At 38.1% G+C, this 12,897-nt stretch overlaps 1 protein-coding gene across 1 annotated transcript in view; it reads right to left on the minus strand.

Annotated features, from left to right (window-relative positions):
• Window positions 1-8,404: 8,404 nt before the first annotated feature.
• The window catches only part of KYNU (kynureninase), a 138,977-nt gene continuing 134,484 nt past the window's right edge, over window positions 8,405-12,897 (minus strand). Inside the window, exon 17 of the mRNA XM_040645311.1 lies at window positions 8,405-9,525. The gene's annotated coding sequence lies outside the window, so the exon portion shown is untranslated. The remainder of the gene's footprint in view (window positions 9,526-12,897) is intronic.

Genomic DNA, 12,897 nt, shown 5'->3' on the forward strand with positions numbered 1-12,897 from the left:
AAGGGTCCATGAGCCAAGGAATGTAGTCAGCCTCTGCAAAGCGGAAGAGGCAAAGAAATAGATTCTCCAGAAACGAATGCAACCTTATCAAGGTCCTGATATCAGCCCAGTGAGACTCGTGCTGGACTTCTTTTTTTTTTTTTTTTTTAAGATTTTATTTATTTATGTGACAGAGAGACAGCCAGCGAGAGAGGGAACACAGCAGGGGAGAGGGAGAGGAAGAAGCAGGCTCCTAGCCGAGGAGCCCGAGGTGGGACTCGATCCCGCAACGCCAGGATCACGCCCTGAGCCGAAGGCAGACGCTTAACGACTGTGCTACCCAGGCGCCCCCTCGTGCTGGACTTCTAACCTGCAGACCTGTAAGATAGTAAATGAGTGTTATTTTAAGCTACTACATTTGTAGCGATTTGTTACAGCAGGAATAGAAAACTAATACACCAACAGAGGCATGAACTTGAAGAAAACGCAGGCTCACTGAGGAGGTGGTGAATCGCAGTAACAGAAACTGATAGCAACTTGGAGGAAGGAACAAACATTTGGGGAAGGAACTGAAGTCAGTTCTCATGTAAGTGACATCCCAGAGACTGGAGAATGGTGGTTGATATGTTTTTCTCCTTGGCTAGCTGCTTATAAAAGATCTGAGAAGACTCTTTAATATTTCTGATATTGGCAGATTCTTAAAATATCTGACAAGGGCCTGATTCTCCACTTAGTGGACAGGGTTATGTCTGGATACAACAGGCAAGCAGGTAGCCCAAAGATGCTTAATAATGGACAAAAGCAAAATGAGGCCTTGGAGCCCAGTGAACCCAGGCTAGCCTTGCTCTTGAAGGATGACTTGGTATTTCAGGGCCAGGAAACAGACAGCTTTTAAAAAACTTATTATTTTCAGAATTATTAATCACAAAATCTAAAAAGTAGGTAGCTATGGAGGAGGAAGTGATATTCCAGTTAAAGAAAACAAACTGCTCCTGTGAGAATGTCAGGTAAATGGGTTAAGGGATAAGGCAATTTCTTTGGATTTTTAATATTAATCATTAACATAATATATTATCATAGACTGGGTGAAAGTTTGTGGGTAGAGTGAGACTGCTCTGTTCCCCCTAATTTCCTGCTCATATGTTTGCTTCAAAACTTGCTGGGCTAGCAGAAAAACAAAACAAAACAAAGCTACCCAACTGAGGAAACGTTGACTTAGAGAACTAAGGGCCAAGGGGGCCCTGGTGCTCACAGAGTATCTCCCCCTCACCACAGGTTGCAGGAGGCTGGGACTAGGTTAGTATCAATATCATGGATGGCCGAATGTTTGAATTATCATATCCTTCTCTTCAAAGTTAGTGAGAGAGCAGTGGAAGAAGGTATGGAGAGAGAACAAAGCAAGTGCTCCACAGGTGGGACCACCTCCTCCTGCTCGAGATGGACTTTAGTTTGTTCAAAAGGTCACGCATATACTTCCTGCAAATCAATGACAGATCCTGCTTTCAATTCTACATCTCCCGTATTTAAAGTAAGTGTGTAGTGGTGGAAGCCAGAGAATCCTCTGAGGTACTATCCTGTTTTCTGACAGGAGACAAGCAGGTTTATAAGGCTGCTGAAGCAGCTTACAGAATCATCAGTGAAAGAGGTTGTATAGCAAGTGAGAATGGTGGAATCCTCACAGAAACACAGTGGAGGAGAGGGAGGGGAAAGAAACAGGCAGAGAGTGGGAACTTAAGGCTCTCGAACTTGACAGTGTTAGTTCTGAGTTTCTACATCTGTAAGTTGTGGGGATATAAGATGTAACGGCTTCAGTGAGCACAAACAAACCACAAATCGACAAAGGAGATGACGTATTGAAGACCCCTCCTCTTTAAATAAGTCCAGTGTGCATAGCTTTTCCTCTGTTATTAGAAAAGAGGATGCTTTGGTTGATCCCCAGATAAAGCATCTAGGATGTTTTGGGGGGAAAAATGTTACTAAGAAAATAAATCTCATCTTTAAACACTAGAATCCTATGCAGTGTGGGATATGCTTGTGTCCTGAGAAGCATCTGAGAAATGAGTAGGAATTTGTGTCACCCTTGTCACGCTCACCTGGGTGCTCAACTCATTCAGTGGAATGGAGCACTGCATAGGTCACCCACACAATTTAGGCTATTTTTTATTTTTAATCTTCTTTGGGCACACGTAGTTGAGTTTTTGGAAGTGAAACCTGCTATATGCAGCAATGCCACCGCACTTAGATGACACTCTTTCCTCCTTGACTCACTTACTCCTCCCCTCAAAGACAACCCATGAAGTTGGGATGTCTGAGGATTTCTTTTTTTTCTTTCCCAAGATTTATTTATCTACTTAAGAGAGAAAGAGCATAGGGCTAGGGGCAGAGGGAGAGGAGGAGAGAGAATCCTCAAGCAGACTCCCCACTGAGCGTGGAGCCCAAAGCGCACTCAATGTGGGGCTCAGTCACAGGACCTGAGATAATGACCTGAGCCGAAATCAAGAGTCCGATGTTTAACCAACTGAGCCACCCAGGTGCCCCAGGACTCCTGTGGATTTCTAACAACTAGAAAGAAGAGAAAGTCCTCATTTACCCTCTTAGTTGGGATTACAACTCTACTTTCTCTTTATGTGCATAAAATGTGATAAATACACCTGTATTTAGTTCATTCTTAAGTAGATTTAATGACATTGATGTATATTCCTGGTTCTTGGTTTTGGGGGGCAGGAGTGGTGTTTTTTTCTATTTTGATATCAATTTACAGTCTTGGATGTAGTGCATCTTAGGACTTAAAATTTTTTGAATTTTAAATTAGAATTTTAATGATGGCTTAATTAAACCATTCCCTTACAGTTGTGATTTGAGTTGATTACAGTTTTTTACCTTTATAAATAATCTTTGGATAAGCCTTATGAATACATCTGCATTCAATTGTTGTCCCCATTTTAGAGATGGGGGAATTAAGGTGCAGAGACTGAGTAACTTGACCATCATCATACACTTGTATGTGGCAGAACTGAAAAATTAAACCCAGCAGTCTGACTCTTGAAATAATGTGTTTAACTCTATATCACATAGGCTCACACTCCTTTATTTGAACGTTTTGGGTCCACTGTGACTTAGAATTTAGAATTTTTCTGAGTTTACAAAGTAATATGATACATACATCATATAATAAATACATAACAGTCCCAGTGGGGTCTAGGATAGCACCACTTAAGTGCATTAACATAACTCTAGCACAATATATGAGTAATCGCACTAAATGTAATATAAAAAAGCAATAAATAGTCTTATCTAAGTTCACATCAAATGAGTTTGGACCAGATCAGGTTTTGCCATCAAATGAGTTAAGAACTCCTTTAATTAGGGGCTCCTGGGTGGTTCAGTCGTTAAGCATCTGCTTTTGGCTCAGGGCGTGATCCCAGGGTCCTGGGATCGAGCCCTGCATTGGGCTCCCTGCTCCGCTGGGAGCCTGCTTTTTCCTCTCCCACTCCCCCTGCTTGTGTTCCCTCTCTTGCTGGCTGTCTCTCTCTCTGTCAAACAAATAAATAAAATCTTTAAAAAAAAAAAAAAAAGAACTCCTTTAATTAGCAAAGTATGGTACCCTCCCAACCCTACTCCCAGTTGCTTCATTGGACTTTGGAGGCAGAGATTTATCAGGAGTAGGGGGTGAGGATATTATATCTTTGCATAACTGAGTACTAATGTTTAAATACCTACTGTCTTACTCTACCACTGAATTAAGGCTTTTGATATCTTCTCCATGCAGTCCATGACATTGGTGATTGTCTCAATTGTACTGATTATGCCTTGCTGTTTAACTAATCACACCAAAATTTAGAAGCTAAAATCAATACACCCCATGAATGTTTGGTCAAGAATTTGGGTAGAGCTTGGCTTAGTGACTCTTCTACTTTGTATGACATCAACTGAGGACATTCAGTTGTATTCAGCTAGCAAATGGACTGGTCCCGAGAGGCCAAAATTTCTTCACTCACATATCTGAATTTTAGAGGGGATCACTAGATGATTGGGTTCAACTGGGTCTGCTGGTAGGAGTGCTTCCATGCTGTCCAGCATGACACTGTGAAGTGACTGGGCCTTTTCTCATGGCAGTCAGATTCCCCTTGAGAGAGTGTTCCAAGAGATGAGTATAAATAGCAAGGTTTCTATGCCAGTCACAAAAGGCACCCACCCTATTGGTCAAGCAAATCACTAAAGTCAGCTCAGATTCAAGAAGAGAGTTAGATTCCACTTCTTAGCTGGAATAGCAACCAAGAACCTTTAATCTAATACAGTTGTTTAAGAAAAGGAAAAATAGGTGATCACTTTTTAGCAGTTAGTTATTAAACCTTAATGTTTCCGTTTTTACTTTATTCTTTATTACTGGGGTTGAACATTGCTTTAAATATTTATTGATCCTTGGAATAGTGTGTGTGTATATGTGTGTATTGTTTATTCATGTTCTTTGCTCTTTATTGGTTGTTGATTTTTCCCGTACTGATTTATAAGGGTTCAATATAGTTTTGATATCTTCAGGAATCTTTTATGCTTATATATTGCATATAGCTACGGATGCACTAAAAGGAACTCAGACTAAATCTATTTTAAAGATATTTAAAGTTCTGGAATAGATTTTATCTTCTTTAATCTCCAACTATTTGGGAAATTATTTGAAGCTTAGTGATATGAACACAAATAAAAGGCATGTGAGACACATATAAGACACACACAGAGTTATAAGACTGCATGATTAAGTGATTAGAGAAGAGAACATTTCTATTTCTTGAAGACCATATGCTAGGTCTCTTTCATATGTTATATTAATCCACTTACTCAAAATAATTTAAAGATGAAAGAAACAGGAGATGGTGGGAAGCAAGTGCTACCATTTGTGGGTTGCCCATGGAGCCAGCCACTTTGACAATTGGCTTGTGGGTAAGTGTTAGAGTATTTGATCTTCACAGTGACCCTGAAGAGTAGAAACAAGATGATTTACTTTTCTTACATACAATGTTATAAACTAGAAGGTTAAGGAATAACAGTCACAATGTTATAAATGATAAAGTTAAGGAAGGAATTCAAATTTAGTATCACTCCCCCTTTCCTATAATGTTTCCCTGGTATTTTCCCTGCAAAAGCATCCTGCCACTAATTGGTCTCTGTTTTGAAATTTCATTTAAATTATAATAGAGAACATTTAAAGGATACCTCTTTGTACCATGCTAATACCTATTCGCACTCACAGATATGTGATAAAAATGTAGCAGTAGATACCTAAAAAAATGATGAAGATTTTCAAAAATTTGGTTTGTAGGTATCATAAAAAGCAATTTCATTAATATGGAAACCAAAAATAAAAGAAAGAAAGAAAGAAAGAAAGAAAGAAAGAAAGAAAGAAAGAAAGAAAGAAAGAAAGAAAGGTAGAGCAAGCATTTTAACAAGAGGTAAAATTTTCTAATGAAAATGCTCTCTGTAATAACCCAATACATTTTTTTCATTGCCACACACTTACTAAATAATATGTAAAATACTGACACCTAATGTTAACTTTTTGTATTATAATTTCAGAAAATTTTTCAGTATGCTAAAATAAAATTTAGGAAGTTACTAAAGAATCAAGGTTAAATGACAACAACAACAAAATCAAATAGTTTTTGGAAATAAAGTTATCTGATGGTCTGGTGTGTTAATGGGATATTATTCCTGAGTTTAAAGGTAGAAAAAGCAGTTCGTCTACATGTAGGACTTAGAATAAAAGCCATGGGCATGCAACTGAATTGAAGATTAGTGGCAGGAGTATGTTATTGATAACACCTCAACAAACTAATGTTTTAATGCAGGGGTCAGTAAAACGCTCTGTAAAGGACTAGAGAGTACATATTTTAACTTTGAGGATGATAAGGTCTTTGTCACAACCACACAGCTCTGACCTTGCAGTGTGAAAGTACTCATGGATACTATGTGAACAAGTGAGCAGGGCTAAGTTCCCCCCCTCCAAAAAAGTTGGCAATGAAATTTGATTTTCATGCAATTATCAAATATCATGAAATATTATTTTTAACCATTTGAAAATACGAAAACCATTGTTAGTTTGCAGGATAAGCAAAAAGAGATGCTGGACTGGATTTGGCCCACAGGCCATCGTTTGCTGACCCTGTTGTAATGACTTAGTTGAATGGTCAACATAGGACAAAATGGAGAACCATCTCCCTGGGAGAACAGATTAAATAAAAGGAACATTCAAAGACCAAACAGGTATTTCAGTCCATATGGTTACCACTCACTTCAGACCGACGTTGTCCTGCAGGCTGTTTAATATTAACTGAACTAGCTACAGGAACACTAAAACTAAACAACACTTGCGAATTAATGTTTTTTGTTTCGAGCTTTATTATTTTCAAACTGAAAAGGACCTTAAGAAACAGGAAATTTTGTGAACTTTTGCATAGAAAACCTTGCCTATTAATATGTTTCTCAAATGCCTTTAAAGCTCATTTCCACATGAAACCCTTTTACCACCAACCCCCTCCCCCACGGATTCTTCCCTTTGTCTAGAATACTATTTCCCAGACCCTCTGCTTCCTAGTTCTCATCCTCCAGGTCTCATTTAACTATCACCTCCTCCGTGGGTCCTTCCCTGACCTTCCTATCAGTAAAAGTTTCCCTTGTCAGGCTTCCTTTATGCACTCTGTTCTTTTTCTTTATAGCCCTTACCCAAACTCATTTAATATCTGCAGTGTGTTTCCATTATGCCTGTCTCCCCCTAAAGTCTGAGCTCCCTTTTTTTTTTTTTGCTTATCACTCTATTCCCCTAGCCTGCAGAAGGCAGTGTCTTGTAGCCGGAGCTCAGTTACTATTTCTGAAGGACAAATATGTAAATCAGATGAAATCAGATAAGCTTTGGTGGAAGTGCAGTGATGAAGGTCCTGCACCTTCTTCTGCTCTGGTTGTTGTCCTTCCCTCAGTGCTTTTTTTAATATACTTTTTTTTATTAAATTCAAGTAATTAACATATAATGTATTATTGGTTTCAGAGGTATGGTTCTGTGATACATCAGTCTTATATAATACCCAGTGCTCATTACATCGCTTGCCCTCCTTAACCTCCATAACCCGGTTTCCCTATCCCCCCACCCCCCTCCCCTCCAGTAATCCTCAGTTTGTTTCCTATGGTTAAGAGTCTCTTATGGTTTGTCTCCCTCTCTGGTTTCGTCTTGTTTAATTTTTTCCTCTCTTCTCCTATGATCCTCTTTTGCTTCTTAAATTCCACATATCAGTGAGATCATATGATAATTGTCTTTCTATGATTGATTTATTTCTCTTAGGGTAATACCCTCTAGTTCCATCATTGCAAATGGCAAGATTTCAAATTTTTGATGGTTGCATAATATTTCAGTGTGTGTGTGTGTGTGTGTGTGTACCACATCTTCTTTACCCATTCATCAGCCGATAGACATCTGGGCCCTTTCCATAGTTTGAACATTGCTGCTCTAAACACTGGGGTGCAGGTGCCCCTTTGGATCACTACCTTTGTATCTTTGGAGTAAATATCCAGTAGTGCGATTGCTGGGTCATAGGGCTCTATATTCAACTTTTTGAGGAATCTGTCGATGCTTTTAAGGAAACTGTAGAACTGCATTTTAAGATGAGAAGACTAAAGTCCAATCAATCAATACCTATTATGCAGTTACTTAAATATCCTTAAAAATTGTTTTCCTTTTAGGGAGGTAGAAGTAGGAAAACTTAGTATAATTAAGATTATAATAAGTAGTATAAGATGACAGGTAAAAAAGAACAAGACAGGGAAGTAGCAAAATGACTTTAAAACAGAAAATTAACTACTAGATATCACTGACCTATGACAGAAGGCCTCCTGCTAGAACCCCAGAGCCCATAAAATACTCCTTTGTTTATTTTTCTGAGAAGTGAATGAGGTAAGTAGTAATTTTATCTTAATTTACTTTTGAGAAACTGCATGTACAAAGTTAGTATTTTATGAGTTCCCCACACACATTTTGAGAGGTGAATAATTAAAATAAACCAAATTAGCTGTGTACTCCAAGAGAAGAAAGATTATACATTTGTTAAATATGTGAGCTCCAGAGCCAGACTGACAGTATTGGTTCCCGACTCTTCTACTTTCTAGCTTTTTGATCTTGGAGATATTACTTAATCTCTTCTGCTCTATGTATAATATGAACACAGTGAAGTATTTATCTCACAGGATTGTAATAGAGATTAAATGCAAAGTGTTTAGACAAATGTCTGGCACATATTGAGCAAACAATTAACTATAGCCATTATGGAGCTAGTATTTATCATTATACCTGTTAGATAAAACAATGATACTTATTAGAGAAATACTTGAAAATTTTAACCTCTAAGAACTCAACTGAAATCATTAAAAAAGGAACAAAAGTAACTCCTGGTTGCACAAGAGTTTATTGTCATTCATGCAATTTTAATTGTTTCAGATGTTCTTCCACATCTCGGCGTTCGGTCATCAGTCCTAAAATCATCCATTCATTCATTGAATATGTTAAGCATCATGTTAAGCTTCAGGGATATGAAGACAAATCAGCCATGATTCAATAGTTACAGGAATCAAATTACAATAGAGTGCAATAAAAGCATTAATAAAGGTATTCCCAAGTGCATAAGTACATTGTGAAGAGACGCTTGGTTTAGAAGGGTCAGGGAATCTTGCAGGCAAAGTTAAGTTTCTACTGATTTGTGAAAGTTAATTGAAATTAAGTAAAAGAGGGGCGCCTGGGTGGCTCAGTGGGTTAATCATCTGACTTTAGCTCAGGTCGTGATTTCTGGGTCCTGGGATCGGGCACCCAGTCAGACTCCCTGCTCAGCGGGGAGCCTGCTTGTTCCTCTCCCTCTGCCCCTCCCCTTGCTCATGCGCTCTCTCTCTGTCTCTCTCTCTTGTTCAAATAAAATCTTAAAAAAAAAAAAAAAAGGAGAGAGAAAATGATGGAGGCAATCACTGGTCCATAACAATTCTCAGTTGGCATAGGCCACCAGTCCTCTATTAGGGCTCAGTTCTATTCCCTTGGAGTGGTCCTCTGTACTTCTTGGCTTCACTTCCTGTTCTCTTGATTCCACATTCTGAGTCCTTACTTCTTTTCCGTGAGCAATAGCTGAGTAGCTTTCTCAACCTGCTTCCTCCTTACATTCGTTATCTATGGCTGTGTTGCAAATTACCTAAAAAATTAGTGTCTTGAAACTAAACATTTATCATCTTATAATTTCTGTGGCTCAGAAATTCAGTAAGAGCTTCGCCAGATCCCCTGAACCAGGATTGCTCACACAACAGTGATCAATTTGTTTGCTGCGGCTGCAGTCATCTCAAGATTCAAACGGGGGAGGATCCTCTTCCAGCCTCACTCAAGGGTTGTTGGCAGGATTCAATTCCTCATAAGCCATTGGACTGAAGGTCTTCATTCCTTGTTCGCTGCTGGCCAAAGGCCTTTTAGTTCTCTGACACATGGTTCTCTCCTTAGGGCAGGTAATGACGTAACATCCAACTTCCATCAAACTGAGCAAGAGAGAGAGCAAGATGGGGTAAGCAAAACATAAAAAAGGTTTTTTTAATTTTTATTTATTTATTTTATTTTTGTTTTGTAAGTTGATCTTTGTAGTGACATCTCATCACTTTTGCCATAATGTAGTCATTAAAAGTAAGCCACTAGGTTCAGTCAATGCCCAAGGGGAAGACATTGCATAAGGGATCATTGGGAGACATCTTAAGAGCTGCCTGCCTTACCCGTAACATTTTGGGACCCAATGAAACTATTTTCATTTTGAACTGTCTTTGTTTTTGTTTTTGTTTTTTTTTAAGTCTGATCGATACAATTTTTTAGGAAGTGTAGTGGGTTTTTTTGTATCAAATCTTAATCCAGTCCAGTAAATAGAATCATATAATCTACTCCATTAGATAAAACACCCTGAGAGGCTACATTCCATATTCGGCTAAGAGTTATAATACTCAGAAAAAATACTGCTAAGATCTTAGAAGTGATTTTTGTCTAGCTGAGCGGTCTGCAAAATCTCAACAAAAAGTTTTAGAGGTGCACCTGTCATCTGATCTTGAGCCTGAGATTATGTTTAATAGAAGGATTTGATATTTACCACTAGGTTTTGTTTTATTTTGAGAATCTTTTTCAAGATGGAGAAGTCTGTAATTGACAGTTTTATTTCCCAAGCCTTGGTCTTGGATAAAAATATTTCACCTATATTCTGATTGAAAATTGAGCAGTAGTTCTTTCTTTAGTGTATGTCTCTAGATCTGATTCTTTATCATATGAGAAAACAAAACAAAAAGAAAAAACTGCTAACACTTTTAACACTCTGTCTGGAAACTTTAGCTAAATACAGATTAATTAGATATTCTTTCTACCTCCTGGCAACCACTTTACCAAATGTGGTACCTCTAACTAAAACGGGTCAACTGTTTTTCCAAGCCTCCAATGTCAATGTACTCACTATACTTCCAACTTCCATTAAGAGTCTTTTAAAACTCTTCCGGCTCTGCTTACTTCCTGGTCCTAAAGCCAATACCAGATGTTTTAACTTTGTGTTACATTAGCACTTCACTTCTAGGTAATAATTTTTGTTTCAATAATCTATAACTGTGTAACTACCTACCTCAGAATTAGTGGTTTAAAGTAGTAACAATTTATTATTTTTCACAACTCTGTGAGTTGGCTGCTTGATTCTTCTGTGTAATGTGTTATGAGCTGAAGTACTGGGACAAGATAAAAGTCCCAGATGGTCTTACTTATATGGCTGGTAATTGGTGCTGGCCACATGCTAGAGTTCAGTTTAAGCTGTTGGCTAGCACCTCAGTTCACTCCTTGTAGAACTCTCCATGGTGTTGCTTGGGTTTCCACAGAACTTGGTAGCTAGCTTCAAAGAGAAACATTCAAAGGGCAAAGTGGAAGCTGAAAATCTCTTAAAATGAAACTTTGGAAGTTACATGTCACTTCTGCTACATTCTATTGATCAAAGCCAGTTATAGGACAAAGCCATTTTTCTGTGTGGGAAGACAGGTCACAAGGTCCCAAACACCAGGTGGCATGGTTCATTAGGGGCCATCTATGGAATCCGGCTCACACAGAAACATGTTACCAGTAAGTGTGAAGTGTGAATAGAAGGGGATAAGATGTAAAGCAGTGAGGATAGGAGTCTAGGAAACCACCCCAGGCAAGAAATGTTTACCGCCCAAACTAAGGCATCTATGAGTGGGTGCAGAGAACACAGGTACAGGGTCATTAGGAGGGTCACTGGTGGATTGAGAGAGTAGAGGAGTTGTGAGAACCCTAGGATAAATTACAAGTTTTACTAGAGTCATTTTAATACAGTGGCCTCACTTAATAAATACTAGGTGAAATAGCTTAACTGGATAATTAAACCAATGTAGACTTTTTCTCTCTTGATGTTCTGAATGCTCTCACTCTTTATTATTTAAAGGTACCCTTTTCTATGAATCATTGTCTGTCCCACCAGCACTAATGAGACGTGGTCATGATGAACATTTGAGCTAACTTTTTGTGCAGTGGGAAAGAACGTTAACGATGATATCCATGGCGGTGAGCTCATTTCTCCTCAGCATCTGAACAACTAGAATCTACTATTCCCAGCTTCAGAGACAATGTATCATTATTAATTCCACAGAGATCTCAGAAATCTACAATTCTCCTTTACTACTAAATCAAGAGTTCAAAATGTCCTTCTATCATTGCAAAAACAACTTTAACTTGAGGAGGCAGGAAAACTTGTTTCAACAGAACTCACAAGAACATAGGTAAGCAGCAATTTACCTTCTCAGTCCTACTAATCCATCCTTCCTTCCTTTTTTTCTGTATTATTTCTATCTTTCTTCATTTTCTCTCTTGTAAAGAAATTATGACTATGGTTTGAAAATCCTTTCTAAGCTGTACTTGACAAAGAGCTAACTACAATATGAGTTGGATGAACAGAAGTCTATGAAGATAATTTTTTCTTTATCATAGAGTTTCCCTATATCCAAATTTAGTCCTTCCTAGAAATGTTTTGAATTACGTCCTGTCTGGTGGCAATGACTGGATTAAGCTGTCCTATGGATAACTTATTCTCTCTTTCAGTCATCACACACACATATCCAGGAACTTACTGGCTTTAGTTTTTTCATAAAATTCAAAATTTCCGGGATATACCTAGATTTGCAAAGATGAATAGGTCTCATTGTGATTCTTTCTTAAGTTTCTGCTTTCAGAAGAAAAAACACTTCTGTGTCTGCACGAGATGTGTGCTGCTGGACATTGTCATCCGAGAGCGCTCTTCTTTTTCAGATTCTGTATGTGAAATACAGAGAGGGAAGAGCAGGTTTCTATTTATATGACACCATTCTTCCTCGACTTGCTCAAGCCTGGATTACAGTATGTTGTCTAGCTTCTCCAGGAATCTTCCTTTTTCATTTACAATAATAAAAATTCAATTTTTTGTCCACATGTTTAAAATGTTTTAAAGCTGCCATTCACGAACAGCCTTAGTTTAGTTACACACAAACTGTTTGAATGCCATCGGAACTTCTTAAGCTACAGCTTTCTCCCTAATTATGAGCCATACATCATTGTCTATATCATCTGTCAAATAAACAGCTTTTGTGCTTGCCAAAAGAATATCTGGAGGTGCTCTTATTTATATTGTATGTTGAAAATATAAATAAAAACACAAGCATGGTTTACTGCATGTTACAATTAATAAACCACCACAATCCAGACATTACCTGTTTTTCCCCCATGTGACAGCATCTCTTTAAACACAGTTGATTTTTTAAAAATCTGTATCCTTAACCTCTGCTAGGGAGAAAAAAAAATACTGTATATTAAACAGTAGGGACTTATATTAAAATATGTTGAGAATTTAG

This window comes from Ursus maritimus, unplaced genomic scaffold (genome assembly GCF_017311325.1).
Source record: "Ursus maritimus isolate PB19 unplaced genomic scaffold, ASM1731132v1 scaffold_1, whole genome shotgun sequence".
Classification (NCBI taxonomy): Eukaryota; Metazoa; Chordata; class Mammalia; order Carnivora; family Ursidae; genus Ursus; species Ursus maritimus.